The following is a 16479-nucleotide window of genomic DNA, read 5'->3' on the forward strand; positions in this document are numbered from 1 at the left end:
GATTAAATACCACCAAAAAAAAGCTCTATGTGTCTAAAAAAAAAAATTATAAAAATGATGTTTGGGTACAGTTGTATGACCGCGCAATAGTCATTTAAAGTGCAACAGCCCTGAAAGCTGAAAATTGGCCTGGGCAGGACAAGTGAAAGAGCCCGGTAGTTAGGTGGTTAAGAAAAACTGATCAGTTTAATTAAACGAATTCTAATCAGTCCCAGCAAAGTAGATAGATGAATATGATGGTTAAATATATGGTGCATTGAACACATTTTTCGGTATCGCAATTTTATATTTCTTCTGGACAGTAAACTGATATAAAATCACACTGTGTAAAGCTCACAGACATTACAATCAGATTGGACAATCTCCTTCAGATCTAAAAACAATTATGTAGTGCAAGGGCCTGAATGGATAGATTAGGGAACTCCTCATATGACACAGTATTGGTAAATCTAAAGCTGATTGTACGGCAACATTGCTCAGTGCGGCAGTCACTGTAGGACAGGAAATGTGTTAATGGCAGGATCACCAAGTGAAAAAGGGAAAAACAAGGAAAACTAACACAGCCACCACTTGGTAAATGGCAATAATATCAATTCTGTTGTTATATGTAGATATGCTTCAACCATTTGCCTCTCCTTCTCCTAGTAAGTAGCGTTCCATAGGTTAAAAGAAGAAGAAAAAAAAAAACTTAAGCCAGAAAATGATAAAAAAAAAAGCTCCAACAATCACCTGAGAAAGCCGATGTTCAATGGGGCTCAAAGTTGCAGCAGAATGGAACTTATGGCACATAATACTACATGGGGACGCTCATCTATTGCAGTCTCAAGCACCAACAGCCTTGTCAATGCCTGAAGCAGCGCATGTGTACTGCGTTTATGTTCACCAGACGCCAACTGTGCAGTTCTGATCTGCATACCTGTGTGCACACATACAGAAATGTACATAGCACCATCATATACCGGCATGACGTACAGGCTGCTCATTGGATTTCTGTACGAACAGTAAAGCTAGGTTCAACCATAGGTGGTGCAGGAAACTGAATGCGATTTGGACAGGAATCGCACCGCATTCCTGCTTAAATCACATGCGATCCTTTGCAGTGCGATTTGAGCCCATTCATTCTATATGGGCTCAATCGCAACAAACCCATGTGAACAAGATGCAGGCAACTTTTCTTTTTTGCTGCACTGGAATTGGATCCCATTGGCTGTTCACACCCACGCTATCCGATTCTTGCAATCGCAATGCGTTTTGTGACCTGTTTTGGGGTGTCATTAATTTAACACAAACGCCTGTGGCAGACTGCGTCAATGGAGTGCGATTTCAAAATGGCGCGGGAAGCTCGCAGGATTGGCTGCATTCCCTGCATCACATATATGTGAACAGGGGCTAAAGGAAATAAAAAAAACTGGAAAGAAGATACATGATAACAGCAAACATAATAGTGATAAAAAGAAATAAGTGAAAAGCAAAGAAGATCATAATAATAATAATAATAAATAGAATACTAATGATAAGTATAAATATTAGAATATGGACGATGAGTATAATAATAATAATAAATAGAATACTAATGATAAGTATAAATATTAGAATATGAACGATGAGTATAATAATAATAGTAATAAATAGAATACTAATGATAAGTATAAATATTAGAATATGGACGATGAGTATAATAATAATAATAATAATAAATAGAATACTAATGATAAGTATAAATATTAGAATATTGAGGATGAGTATAATAATAATAGTAATAAATAAGAGAATAATAAATGCGGATCAAAATAGTAATAAGTAATTGAATACCTAATGATTAGCACATTATTATTAATAAATGATGATCATAATAATAATAATAACAATAAAAATGATGATCATTAAAAAATAATATAATACGAATGCTGATCACATTATTATTACTACAATAATAATAATAATACATAGAATATTAATGATAACCATAATTATTCGAATACTTATGAGGATATAATAAAGTACAACGACAAGTGATTGATATTCCTCCTATACGAATGATAACCAGACAATAATGATATATCACACAAAATAAATCTATTAGTCATGATCACACTATTAATAATAATAAATCATAGAATAGTAATGATAATAATCCTCCTGAATATACTGACAATAAATAATAGGATACTAATGCCGATGCCACACATTAATAATCAGACATGACAGAGGGGTGGTGATGAGGATGTCTGTCCTCCTGTATATAGGTGGGCTCTGATATCCCCCATCACACAGTGCTCCCCTCCCCCCCATTCTCCATGCACTGTGTAGAGATGTATGGAGGAGTCCAGTGATCGCCGCGGTGTCCTCCATGCACAGTACACGGGGAGCCCCTGCAGCAGAGCGGGCTCCGGATTGCGGCATGTCCCCCCCCCCCCCTCTCCTCCTCCCGGATCTCCCGGAGGACTCAGCCCCGGCGGCGGCTCTGGTTTACCTGCAGTCCCCGGAGAGCGGAGTCCGGCCATCTCCCAGCCGGTTACACTAGAGCGCTTCCCAGCCAGCTTGTTACATTGTGACAGTGTCACCCGGCGGCCAGGGACGTTCAACCGCTCCCCATTGGCCAGAACAACAAAGAAGGGCGGCGCCTGAGCGGAGGTGATTGGCAGCGGCGCTGTGTGGCTGGGCGGGGCTAGGAGGTGTGAATAAGAGGCGGGGAGGTGGGCGTGTCGGTGTGTGATCGATCAGCTGGAGGGACGGTGATCGGAGCGATGAGCCCCAATAATGGGCGATCTCCATACAGATGAGCCCCGGACACCTGGCTCCTGTACGAGGAGACATCATGTATGATCCCGGGTGCACACCGATGCGTCTTGTAGTGCTTTCACATGCTCCCCTATGGGACACGTTCACACCTATGCATTTTTGAGTTACTGCGTTTTTGGAAAGGGTCAGGGGCTTTTTTGGGGTTTACACTGATGCGTTTCCCGCACCGCATGGCGTTCATGTGATCTGGTGCAGGTATCAATGTTCAATTAATGAAACCCCGAACAGTGACATCCTGAGGCAGGTGTGGGGGGTGTCCACCGCACCGGGTGACACCTACTGCATGGGGTGACACCGGACCCGCTAAGAAAAGGTAAGTTGTGAAGCAAGCCAACGATCCCTGCAGGATAGATCGGATCTGCAGATTGAACATAATGGATCCGATTCCGATCCATTATGCTCCCCAATCTGCAGATCTGATCCATCCTGCGGGGATTGTTGGCTTGCTTTACAACTTACCTTTTCATGGAGCGGGTTCGGTGTCACCCCGTATAGGTTGCATGCCGATGATCCTCGCAGGATGGATCAGATCTGCGGATTGGGAAGCATAATGGTTTGGACTCTGATCCATTATGCTCAATACGTTGATCCGATTCATCCTGTGGGGATCGTCGGAGGGGGTGTCACCAACTGTTATTGCACCCGGTGACACCAACCCTAGGGACACTCCTGAACCCAAAACCCTTCGCAAAACGTGATGCTATTGGCAGAACACCTATTCAGTGTGATTGACATGCGGGTAAAAAAAGGGTCCTGCACCTTTGGTTCGGAAGCGGTGTGATTTGAGCCACACAAAATATCTCCAATCACACCGAACAGACGTCGCATGTAACTGGCACAGGAATGTGGTGTGAATTCTGTGAGAATTACATGTGATGTCCCGCACCACATTGGTGAGAAGCCAGTATAAGGCTAGGCTCACACCTATGCAGTTCGTATTTGATCTGTTCCTGCAGTGCATTTTGCATTGTGTTTTGTGTATTCGTTTTTGCAGTGTTTTTGATGTGTTTTGCATTTTTTTCAACTTGTTTATGGGCAAAATAAAACAAAAAACACATCACAAACACACTACATGCTTTTCTGCAGCATCTCCATTGAAGCCTAGAGAACCAAAAATGCAACATTTTTCATTTAAAAAAAGTCCCCGACCCTTTCCAAAAAAACGCACCGGGTGACAGTGCGAAGATGTGAACATGTCCCATAGGAAATCATGTTAAATGGACTGCTGTGCGTTTCTGCAAAATGCAGTGGAAAATGCTTAGGTGTGAACCTAGATTAAGCCCGCGTTCACACTGATGTGGTGCAGTACATTGCATTTGATTCACACAAGAACCGCACCCCATTCCTGTGCATATCACATGCGATTTCTGTGTGGTGCGATTTGAGCCATACATTTTGTATGGCTCAGATCGCACCGCATCCACACCAAAATCGTGCAGGACCGTTTTTTTCGTCCAGAACATTAAAGCAGAGCTCCACCTAAAAGCTGAAGTTCAACTTTAAGCCTTTGTCCCCCGCTCCCCATTAAGGATTGGCACCTTTGGGGAGCGGGTTTCCGAATTTGACAGGTACCCGCTCCCACTTCCGCTGCGATCGCCTACATAATCGGAAGCGGAAGTTGTCCTCCCCCCTCCCTCCCCGTAGTCTTTTGGGACACGTGACAGGTCCCAGAAGACTACAGGGCCATTCACAAAGCTCAGCACTTCTCACGCATGCGCAGTGGGCACCCGGCAGTGAAGCCGCAACCTGTCACAGCCGGGTGCCCACACTGAAGATGCCGGCGCCAGGGAAAGAAGACGGCCGGTGAAACCAGCGGTGGTGAGGACACCACTGGACCGAGGGACAGGTATGTGCAGGGGCGGACTGACAACTCATGGGGCCCCCGGGCAATAGGGGATCATGGGGCCCCTGTGTCCTTGCCCAAACTCAAAATAGCCTATGAAAAAGGTACCAGGGGCATCTCATGGGGCCCCCTACTGACCCCGGGCCCTCGGGCAGTGCCCGAGTTTCCAAATGGTCAGTCCGCCCCTGGGTATGTGTCTGTATTTTAAAAGTCAGCAGCTACAGTTTTTGTAGCTGCTGACTTTTTTTTTCAGCTGGAACTTTGCTTTAAATAGAAAACCTGTGTTTGGGAATTTGCAAGTAAAATTAGCAGCTGACACAGTAAGTAGGCGAAAATAAACTAAAAACACTTAGTGTAGAACTTAATATACTAATTAAAAAAATATGGTCCAATTCCCCACAAGAGAAGGAAATCTGAAAAAATAAAAGGTGAAAAAAAAAGAAAAGGTGAAACAATAAAGTCTATACAAAATGCATCTGATCCAGTAGTGGTGGTGCCAAGTGAAACCAAAAGCAAGAAGAGGGAGAGAGTCCATCACCTTTCACCCAATCATTTGGCCTCTTACCGGAGAGTTTGACCACCCAAAGGATTGGTCAAACAAAGCAGATATCGTGCCCAGCAGATGAGTCCAGATGGATCTCCCAAGAATTCAGGATGAATTTGGGACTTCTCACTAAACAATGAGGTCTAGGATGGCAAACACATACCACATAGGGAAAAAGAACAACCGCTCATAGTGTACTAATTGACTAAAGAATACCATGTATTTAAGTAATGCACTTACAATAGCAAAGGTAAAAATCAGCTGGCTTGAATAGTGTTTTCAACCAACAAGATGTCCATGGCAGTGCGCGATGACGTCACACATCGTAGCTCCACCCTACACGTTTAATCACACAAAGGACGGCGTCATCTTAACGGTTATACTTTTTCCCTATGTGGTGTCTAATGTGTGGAGAAGTATTTGCCAAGGTTGGGGGGGCATAAAGAGAAGAGTTCTGCTAACAGAAGAGGGATGTCCCTTGTGTTGATTTTTCTGTTTTTTCTTTTTAATATATTTTAGCTACACTTAGGATTTAAAGATTTGTTATGGCTTAGGTGTCATGCACCATGTGTTTTGAGCACCATAAGCCCTGTACCAAAACCGATCTGAAATCACTGGACCTGAATGACAAAAAATGCTTCCCAGCAAGAAGGCTGAGGTTGTGTTTGTATAGATTTGAATCCCTGTCAGTTTTTATTGCTGCCTGTGCCCCCATTAGGGAGATTCACCTTCTCTATTTGTCCTGTTTACCATAATCATTGAAAGTGGAAGTAAAAGAAACCCCAAATTATGGGTTGTCCCCAGAAAAGTAATAGAAGGAAATCTTCCAATAAGGACACATGTTCTGGTGTTTTGGTGACCTGGGGTAGTGGTGTCCCGGGGCAGGTGAGGGGTGTGCGCCGCACCGGGTGACACCTACCGCACAGGGTGACACCGGACCCGCTCCACGAAAAGGTAAATTGTAAAGCAAGTCGACGATCCCCACAGGATGGATCCGATCCATCCTGTGGGGATCTACTTTCTTTACAACTTACCTTTTCGGGGAGCGGGTCTCGTGTCACCCGTATAGGTTGCATGCTGATGATCCCCGCAGGATGAATTGGATCTGCGGACTGGGGAGCATTATACTCAGTCCGCAGATCTGAACCATCCTGTGGGGATCATCAGCATGCAACCTATACGGGGTGACACCGGACCCACTCCCCGAAAAGGAAAGTTGAAAAGAAAGCCGATGATCCTCACAAGATGCATCGGATCTGCGGATTGGGGAGCATATGGGATTGGAGTCAATCCACAGATCCGATCCATTCTGTGGGGATCGTCGGAGGGGGTGTCACCAGTGTTACCGCACTGGGTGTCACCAACCCTAGGGACACCCCTGCCTGGGGGGGTCCCCAAGGGGTTCCCTTAATTTTCAGGAATTTCCTCACACTTCCTGTTTGACTATGGGACAGGAAGTGAAGGAAAATCTACACAATGGGACAGATGGCAAAAAACTGACAGAGGTTATAGCCCTCCCTTACTCTATCTGAAATGGGAAAAAAGTGCTTCCTATAGTGTTACATTAACTGTAAATATACAAAATATGCCAAATTATTTGTAGGAACCTCTTCTAGAATATCAATTCAGTAATATTTGGAAGAACAAATGACCATAAAACTGTAATTGGCAAGGAGTGATCGGGGCGATGGTTGCATGTCATTCACTTGGAGACCCACTCTCACCGATTGGACGCTCGGACTCTTGGACACTGATTGCTGCAATAGACTTCTGACCACAGCCTCCCCCCAGTTACCTTCTTCACATTTCTTTTTCTGTTTAATTGAGAAATCTGGGCAGAGAACACAATGTTGTAACACAATGACCATGTGATGAGCTATTTATAAATGGTTTATGTTTTGTTTTTGAATATCTTGCTTGGAGAAAAATAAGTTACTATTACACAATGGTTGGGAGCAGGGGCGGACTGACAACTCATGGGGCCCCCGAGCAATAGGGGATCATGGGGTCCCTGTGTCCTTGCCCAAACTCAAAAAAGCCTATGAAAAAGGTACCAGGGGCATCTCATGGGGTCCCCTACTGAACCCGGGCCCTCGGGCAGTGCCTGAGTTTCCAAATGGTCAGTCGGCCATGCTTCTGTGTGTTATACTGTAGATGGATAGATGGAGTAGCAGGTGAGGGCTCTCTTTAGCAATCCTGCTAGGGCTCATTTACATTTGCAGTTGGGGGTGATAAATCCACACAGTTAAGGAACATTTTTACCGCCCCTCCACCGCTCCCCCTTTAGCTGCAAAGGCAGTATCCAGGGGTGTACACTTGCCACTATGGCAATGCTCTGCTTCACAGCCAAGGCAGGGATTATACCCCCTGTTGCATTTGGCAGGCACTACCGCCCGCTGAACACAACCCATTCACATGAATGGAACCACACTGAAACTGCCCCACAGCCATGCATATTGCATGCAGCATTTATGGGGTTAAAACAGTGATATACTGCCTCCTCACCCCCTATTGGACACCTTTGAAAAATGATCTGAGCATGGGTTGCATTTCAGAGGAAGGACAGTCCTTGCTGCTAGTGTAAATGAGTACTTACTGGCACCATAGGGGCTGGTGAGTGCTCTCTTCAGCGATCCTCTCACTGGTGCCATAGGAGCAAGTGAGCCATGGTTTTACTTTCCCTCAACCACCCACTCATATTCTACTATTGTAGCTGGATGGGGCTGTGCACATGCTGCAGACATAGCAATTTTAGTTAGCACTGCCTGTCAATCACAGTCATTGAGTTCAATAGGAGCAATCTACATCCGTGAGCCAAACGTTTGGCTCGCAGTTGCAGTACAGTATTTAAACACACAATCCCTCCTTGGGATTTAATAATTTTAAAAAAATATAGACATTCAAGAGGCAGCAAGATCACCTGTCTAGCAGCCACTGTTCTATTGCCCTACAAAAAGTGATCCACAGCAGATCACTTTTCAGAGGGCAGTAGACACTGGTGACATAAGAACAGATGAGTGCTCTTCTTGGTAATCCTGTTCCTAATGAGTTGTTGGCAGCAATGGAACCACTAGTGAGAGTGTGTGACATGTCTGTAATGGAGCTTTGAAAATAAAAACAGACAATCTTGCTACATATTACAAGCACAGACCCCATGTTAGGTACAGCATGACTGCCCCCTACAGGAATCATAGACTCACTGTAGGTTTGAAACAGTGTCACAAAGATGAAGAATACAGAGATTAAAGTAATTCTTTAGATACACTATATTGCCAAAATATTGGGCCAGCCCTCCAAATCATCGGATTCAGGTGTTCCAATCACCTCCATGGCCACAGGTGTATACAGTCAAGCCCCTAGGCATGCAGACTGCTTCTACAAACATTTGTGAAAGAATGGGTCGCTCTCAGGAACTCAGTGAATTCAAGCATGGTACCATGATAGGTTGCCCCCTGTGCAACAAGTTCATCCGTGAAATATCCTTGCTACTAAATATTCCACGGTCAACTGTTAGTGGGATTATAACAAAATGTCGAAAAAAATAAGCGCTGTGAATACTTTCTGGGTGGCCTGTATATGCCAACAGTCCCTTTACAGATACAGACTCATTCCTGTTTATTGTTGTTTAGTAACAAAGTAACACATCTAGTCCCTGTGATTGGACTGTAAGCAGTCCATCCATTTGTACGCTGAATTCCAGTTACCTGACTGTCATACTGAACCAATGGCTTCAATAATGAGCATTCAGATCAGGAGTTCTAACTGTAAGTGGCACTGTTCTGACTACAAACTGCCACTGCAGTTTATAGTGTTAGCCACTTGCAGGCGCTATATCACTGTCATCCCTGCAACTCTAAAGGGACACACTAGTGCCAAAGCAGCAGTGACTCCATTGACTGTTCATAGTTGCCAAGAGTCCCATTTCTACAGGGATATCATTGTAACCCCCTTGTCCCGTGGAATGTCACACAATATATATCAAGATGGGGGGTTGTTTGGGGCTAGAAACACGCATGTACTGTATATAATTTCTCCAAAAATTATATTTTACAGGTCAAACGATTACTCAGTATGTTATATGCATTATCTGTCAATTGTATTTAAAAGCATCCTAGACCCCCCCCCCCCCCCAGTCAGAGCATCAATGCAGCAGAAAACTGCGAGACATGCATTCTTCTTTAAATCATTTTGGCTTTAGATACACTTTAAAGTGTTTTTTCAGTTGCCCCCCCCCCCCCCCACAAACAAATAATGTAGCTGCTAAGTATTAATATAAGGACACTTACCTGTGCTGTCCTCACCCGGGTTGGTTCTTTGCTGGTCTTCAGGCCCCCAGCGCCACCATGTTTAATGTGGGAAGCCAGCTGTGACTCTTTTCGGCTTCCCATTGCGCATGCTCGAGGCACTCTACACTTTGTGAATGGACCTGCAGCCTCCTGGGACCTGTGATGTGCCCCAAAAGGCTGCAGGCTAAGGGGGGGGGGAGGGTAGCTGAACTTCCACTCAAATCGCCTACAAGTGGGAGCGGGTACCTATGATACCTACATACCCACTCCCCAACTTCCCCCCAAAAAAGTGAAAATTTTGAAAATAAATTGTTTTTCTTTGTTTCTGTTGTAAAATGTAGCAAATAAATAATCTTTCTTCATAAATTTAGGGCAAAATGTATTCTACTGCATTTCTTTGGTGACAATAACCCAAATCAGTGTATATTATTTAGTCTGTAGAAAAGTTATAGAATCCACAAACTATGATACAGTATATATCTGAAAATCGATCAGTCCCGATGTACTGACGGCTGATCTCATTTCTTGAGGCCGAATACACCAGGACAGTACAAATTTCCCCCAATTGACCCCTTTTTGGAAAGCAAGCAGACAGTCCAAGGTATTTAGTAAGAGGCATGGCGAGTTTTTTTTAAGTTGTAATTTTTTGGAAAATTAAGAAATTAAAAAAAAAGTTTACAATTAGTTGTTTACATACTGTGACCAGTGCAGTACAGCACAATCATATATAACTGGTGTGGCGGTGATCAGAGACACTGACTGGTGACAGTATGAAAAAAAATTTTCATTACTTTTTTTTTGTTTTTGTTTTTTCGGCACTTCCGCTGGCTGATCTTAGAGCTGAACAAAGACTGGATCGGCTTATCAGATTTGTTCAGCTCTATGATGTAGTAACCTTGAAGTGATGACATTACATCACTTCTGGTTTACTTGGATATAAACAGCGCCATTTTTTAAAAAGAAAGCATATGATCACACCGATCACACCAAAGTGCAGAGGAGGGATTTGGGGTCCTATTGACCCCAGATCTCTCCATAAATAGTACCTGTCACAGGGGATGTTTATATTCCTAGTGACAGCAATAAGTCCTCATGCACACGGGACATTTTTACAGCGGCTGTTTTTGGCTTTTGACGTTTTTTCTACAGCCAGTAAACCCCCCAGCATGTTATCCTATGTGTCCATGCACACATAGACTGGAATCAACATTTTTTGGCTGGGACGTTTTTTGGCTGGAAAAAAAACCCAGGACTAGTGGGTTTCTTAGCTTTTTTAGCTGTAAGAACGCTCTAATGCTGAACAACGTGGTAAAACACCACAAACTGGCGTTTTTGTACATTTTTTTTTACCATAAAAAAATGCGGAAAAATGCGGGAAAACACCGCTAAATGCTAATGCAAAAACAACTAATAAAAGCTGAAAAACTCACATTTTTAACTTGACTTTACACAGCGAACGTTACCAGCGTTATCAAAACGTCCCGTGTGCATGAGGACTAAGTGTGATAAAAAGTGACAGTGTAAAAATAATAAGTAAATAAATACATTTAAAGTGCCCCGTCCCTCGTGCTCACGTGCAAAGGCGAACACGTTGGTCCCACACGTAAGCAAACAGCGATCATCCCACACATGAGTTATCACCGTGAACATCAGATCATGGGCAGTAATTCTAGCACCAGACCTCCTCTGTAAATGTAAAGTGGTAACCTGTAAAGGCTTTTACAGCGTCACCTATAACTAGTAAAATTTAGGCTGCTTGTCGCCGTTGCACAGGCTGTGCAATTTTAAAGCGTGACATGTTTGGTATCTATTTACTTGGCGTAAAACCATCTTTTATATTTTATAAAGAAATTGGTTATGTATTGTGTTGTTTTGCATTAAAATTCAAAACAGTGTATTTTCTCCCCAAAAAAATTGCATTTGAAAAAATGCTGTTCAAAGACCATGTGACATACAAAAATTGCAAATCCAACCAATTTATTCTGTCTAGGGCCTCTACTTTAAAAAAATATATATAATGTTTGGGGGTTCTAAAAACTTTTAGCAACAAATTCTGACTGTTACATGTAAACAAAAAGTGGCAGAAAGGGCTTGGTCTTAAAGTGGACATTTCAGCAGTGCTGGATGAATGGGCGAAGGCTGCGTTTATTCAGCTATCGGTGTAAAGTAGCACACGCACACACGTGCAATATGTCTGTGCGTGTGCGCTACCCTATGCATAGAGGGGCGTATAGCTTCTTACAGCTGCCTTCATCCATTCATGCCTTTGGGCAAATTACACAGCTCCAGGATATCTCCAGAAATCCATGTTTATGATGCACACGCAAATGTGCTAGAAGAGTGTAGCAAAAAAAAACCCCAATTGTGTAATTGGTCAATATTATACACATGTGTTAGTATCATGAGGGCTAGAAGATTTTTAATGTATGCAAGTGCCTACATGCTCATAAACATCATATACATATGTCAATTCCTGCTCTGTATGGACCATATGTGCATTTCTTTTGCCATCTGAAGATCTGGGGTCCATACATCAGTATTGTGTGTATGGACCCTAACATCATAAAAAAATAATCTGTTTTTTTAAATGTGTAAAATGGTCCCTTTTTAAAAAAAATATACACATATATGCAGATTTTTGGATTTTGTGTTACGGATCTGATTGCAACACGATTACGCACCATGAATTGAAAACAATACAGATTGGGTCAGATCGCCAGTACGGCTTGTAAATGCATTGTTTTTTTAAGTCCATTTGAATGTAGCCTAAACACTCTAATAAAGACATCATCACTAATTATTTTTACACTTTATTGTTCATGAATTCAGAAACATTGTTATATAGGAAAAACACTATAGATCCCCTTTAAAAGAACTTCCTGCATTAACGTTTACAACCTGTTAGATATTTGTTTCTTTCTGGTGGATAGAGAGGACATTGTGAGTCCTGCAAACAGCTTGCCATGAATACTGCAATAGTCTTGGAGGAGAATTTGAACTGTCACCCCACAGCACACATCTATAGAGAACACACAATAGGGATTGTTCTCCATCTGGTCCCTGGAATCGCATGCGGGAGCTGTGACCCTATGGTGTCAGATGGAGAAAAGCCGGCTTTATCAAACTGAACATATTAATGCCAAGCTGGGGGAGGTATTAACATTTTTAAAAGAGAATTTAGCTTTAATAATATACACACACACACACACACCGATCAGCCATAACATTATGACCACACACAGGCAAAGTGAATAACGAATGAATATCTTGTCACAATGGCACCTGAACATGGGTGGGATATATTAGGCAGCAAGTGAACATGTTGTCCCTGAAGTTGATGTGTTGAATGCAGAAAAAATGGGTAGGTGTCAGGATTTGAGCAACTTTGACAAGAACTAAATCATAATGGCTAGACGACGCAGGCAAAGCAACTCCAAAAGTGCAGCTCTTGTGGGATGGTTCCGGTCTGCAATTGTCAAATCCGACCAGGGGTGGACTGACCATTTAGGCTCTCGGGCACTGCCCGAGGGCCCGGCGTCAGTAGGGGGCCCCATGAGATGCCGCTGGTACTTTCATAGGCTTTTTTGCGTGTGGTTTGAGTGTAGGCGAGGACACAGGGGCCCCATGATTTCCTATTGCCTGGGGGCCCCATGAGTTGTCAGTCCGCCCCTGAGTGCGACCAAAGGTGGTCCAAGGAAGGAAAAACCAGCAGCCCAGCAACAGGGTCACTTATGCACGTGGGGAGGGAAGGCTGGCCTGTATAGTCTGATCCAACAGAAAAACTAGAATTGAGAATAGAAGAGTTCAAATTGGTGGAAAAGGTCATAGCTGTTCTGATAGAAAAGTGTCAGAACGCACCGAGCGTCGCAGTTTGCTGTGTATGGGGCTGCGTAGCTGCAGACTGGTCAGAGTGCCCATATTGTCCACAGCCAAAAGCACCTCAGTGGGCACATGAGCATCAGAACTGGACCACAGAGCAATGGAAGGTGGCCTAGTCTGATGAATCACCTTCTCTTTATGGGGATAGCACATTCGTCACTTACCTGGGGAAGAGATGGCACCAGGATGCATTATGGGACGAAGGCAAGCCAGTGGAGGCAGTGTGATGCTTTGGGCAATGTTCTGTTTGGAAAGCTTAGATCCTGCCATTCACATGGATGTTACTTTGAGACATACCACCTACCAAAACATTGTTGCTGACCAAGTACACCCCTTCATGGAAACAGTATTCCCTGATGGCAGGAACCTCTTTCAGCTGGATAATGTGCCCTGCCACACTACAGGAAAGGTTCAAGAATAGTATGAGGAATACAACAAGTTCAAGGCTTCAAATTCTCCAGATCTCAGTCCAATCAAGCATCTGTGGGGTGTGCTGGAAAAACAAATCTGATTCCTGGAGGCTCCACCTTGCAACTTACAGGACTTGGGTCCTGCTACTGACAGCTTGGTGCCAAATACCACAGCATACCTTCAGAGGTCTTGTGGAGCCCATGTGTCAGGGCTGTTCTGGCAGCAAAACTGATGTTGGATGATCTGTATGACATATGTGTTTACTAAAGAAGCATCAAATGCCCCATGAGAGTGCAATGTTGTTTGAATCATAAAACTGTGAAAAAGTCACTGTTGTCCTAATTTGTGCCATTATTAACCCAAAGAATGTTAAATTAAAATTACGCTAACAATTTTCTTTCTAGTTGTGGGCAGGGCCAACCTTTGCCCATGCACATGGTGCACCTTTGCTTATGGGCGCACTCATCAATGCCGAGGACTAGGCGGGACGACGTTTATGCGCAAGCGACATTATGGCAGCACCCCGACTTAGAGATGAGCTGTCTACTATATGCAGCCATATGACCTACAGAGTCCCTCTGTGAATGTACTGTCCCATGTCACTGCACACTTTACTGATACTGTAGGTGTTTGTAATTAGGAGGGACACTGCTGAGTCCATGCTCTCTCCATCAGTCCAGTGTACCTCCATCACCTCACTCCCGGTGACAGAAAGAGGGTTCCAATGAGCATCTGCACAGACCTCATGCATGCTCTAGTTAACTTTTTACACTCTCCCATGCCATGTGGCTAGGCCAGTGGTCTCCTAACTGCGGCCTGGGGACCCAATGTGGCCCTTTGCCTGCCTTTATTCGGTCCTTGGGGAACTATTCCTCTTACTGACACCAACATTGGGCCACTATTCCTGACACTAGTAACGGGGCACTATTCCTTCCACTGGCATCAATAATGGGGCACTATTCCTTTCATTGACAACGACAATGGGACTATATCTCTCACCAACACCAATGATGGGGCACTGTTCCTCCCACTGACACCAATGATGCAGCACTATTCCTCTCAATGACAACAATGGAATACTATTCCTCTCACTGACACCAAAAAGGAACACTATTCCTCCCACTGACAACAATGGGATACTTTTTTTTCCAACTGACACCAATTATGGGGCGCTATTCCTCTTACTGATACCAACAATGGGGCACTATTTCTTCTACTGACACCAACGATGGGGTATTATTCCTCCCCCTAATATCAAAGATGACATTTTTTACTCCCACTGACAGTAGGGAATTTTCTACTCTAAAAGGCCACACTCTGGCCCCCCTAAAAGACAGAAACTGGCCCCTTATTTAGAAAGTTTGGAGGCCCTGGGTTAGGCCATGGGTCTCCACAGCACAGGTTTGGTCCCGAACTCCAGGGAACTGACCTCTGGTGAGGGAATCAGCACACTGACCCTCTTGCTACCAGAGAACCCTCTACCTGCCTGGTACCATGCTTCTGATTGGCTGCTGTGTACTTCACACCAGGGGCGGACTGACCATTTGGAAACTCAGGCACTGCCCGAGGGCCTGGGGTCAGTAGGGGGCCCCATGAGATGCCCCTTGTACGTTTTTCATAGGCTTTTTTGAGTTTGGGCAAGGACACAGGGGCCCCATGATCCCCTATTGCCTTGGGGCCCCATGAGTTGTCAGTCCGCCCCTGCTTCACACTGATTACCGTTTACCCATAGCAACTGCTTTTACTCCTCCAACTTGTTGAGTTAACCTTTAGTAGTAGCCTTTCTCCATACCCCATATGTGTTTTAGTCCCTGTTCTTTCATGCACCAGAAATCATCATGCACCCCTTTAGAGTAACTTCTGACCAGAATCGAAACAGTTAGCAGCTTTACTGAAGATTCAGCAACACGGTTCAACAGCACAGCACACATAACGTCCAGTCCTAACCAACTAATGCAGGATTCCAGGTTCATACCTTCCAGGGAAGCAAAGTGCAAGCAGCAAAAGTCCAGTGATGATAGATTCCTGGTCCAGGGAGAATCCCAACAGGGTAACCTAGTAAGGGGCCTTGGGCCCCAGCAAGGCTTACATGTTGCAGTAGCACTTCCTCTGAAATCCCATATGGAAGAGAAAGAGTTCTGAGCCCTCCCATGATATTTATGATGATATTTATTTTAGCAAGGGGCAGGACTCAGAAGCCCGGGAAAAGAGTCTAGACAAAATTAACCCCTTCCCATCCAGGGCCACCTGAATCTAGCTACATTGCTGCTCAGTGCAACTAATACAACAGCAGAAATACATTCACTGATACCCCACAAGCACCTGCTTACATACTACATGCATTGCAATGTAACAGCAAAAGAGGAATAAAGCTCTCCAAGAGTAAACCGCATACTTACACTTCGAGCTTTACCATTCATCTGTTACATAAAAGCTGTACGAGTGTAATATTTGAAAGAGAACTATGGGTTTAAAATAAAACAAAAAACATTTATACTCATCTAGATGGATGCAGCATCGGTTCCCCACCAGCTCTAAAACAGAACTGAGCAATCAAAGTCCACTGATCAATCAGTTCTCCCCTTTGGGTATACTTCTCCTTTAAATCACCAGACGTTTTTGATGATATTTTTGGGGTAAGTATATGAGACAACACACATAAAATATATATTCCATGGGGAAAATTACAGAAAAATAAGTTATCTATTTTTATT

General features: G+C 43.9%; 1 protein-coding gene across 1 annotated transcript in view; it reads right to left on the reverse strand.

Annotated features, from left to right (window-relative positions):
- Positions 1 to 2598, reverse strand: part of VASH2 (vasohibin 2) — a 146570-nt gene extending 143972 nt beyond the window's left edge. Inside the window, exon 1 of the mRNA XM_089677781.1 lies at positions 2474 to 2598. The gene's annotated coding sequence lies outside the window, so the exon portion shown is untranslated. The remainder of the gene's footprint in view (positions 1 to 2473) is intronic.
- Positions 2599 to 16479: the final 13881 nt, after the last annotated feature.

The sequence above is a fragment of the Staurois parvus genome, unplaced genomic scaffold (genome assembly GCF_062004578.1).
Source record: "Staurois parvus isolate SC_StPar_1 unplaced genomic scaffold, SC_StPar_1.0 ptg000192l, whole genome shotgun sequence".
In the NCBI taxonomy this organism is placed as follows: domain Eukaryota; kingdom Metazoa; phylum Chordata; class Amphibia; order Anura; family Ranidae; genus Staurois; species Staurois parvus.